The sequence below is a fragment of the Micropterus dolomieu genome, linkage group LG16 (assembly GCF_021292245.1).
Source record: "Micropterus dolomieu isolate WLL.071019.BEF.003 ecotype Adirondacks linkage group LG16, ASM2129224v1, whole genome shotgun sequence".
NCBI classification, from domain to species: domain Eukaryota; kingdom Metazoa; phylum Chordata; class Actinopteri; order Centrarchiformes; family Centrarchidae; genus Micropterus; species Micropterus dolomieu.
The window spans coordinates 6,740,997-6,741,548 of NC_060165.1; positions in this window are offsets into that span (position 1 = coordinate 6,740,997).

Genomic DNA, 552 nt, shown 5'->3' on the forward strand with positions numbered 1-552 from the left:
GAGGCAGGTGTATTTGATGTAGATAATTGGTTGGGATTGGGGCTGTGTCTTAAAGAAAGACTAACTGGCTTGTAGGAGCCAGAATACTTGCTGTTTGGTAGGGGGTCAAATACTTGTTTTTCCTCATCAGATGGTTATCAATTTTAATAAATTCATATGATGTGATTTTCTGGAATTTTCTTTGGGATTCTGTCTTTCACTGTTAGAATGTACATATGATTAAAATTGTAGATTGTTGCATTCTTTGTAAGTGGGCAAACCTGCAAAATCAGCAAGGGGTCAAATACTTTTTTCCCCCACTGTATTTACCCATATTTACTCTGTGGCCTCACAAGAGACAAATTTTAGTCACAGGTCGTACAACCACATTTGTCTTTTTTTTGAAGACGAACAGAATGTACAAGTCCCCTTTTATCAGGGAAAGTTTCCAGTACTTTTCCAAGCATCCAAGATCCACGTGGGGCTGTAGAATCCATGACGACATCTCCAGGCATAAAACTTTTCCTTTGTCCATTTTTGTCCTTCCTGCAACAATAGTAGCTATTCACGAGT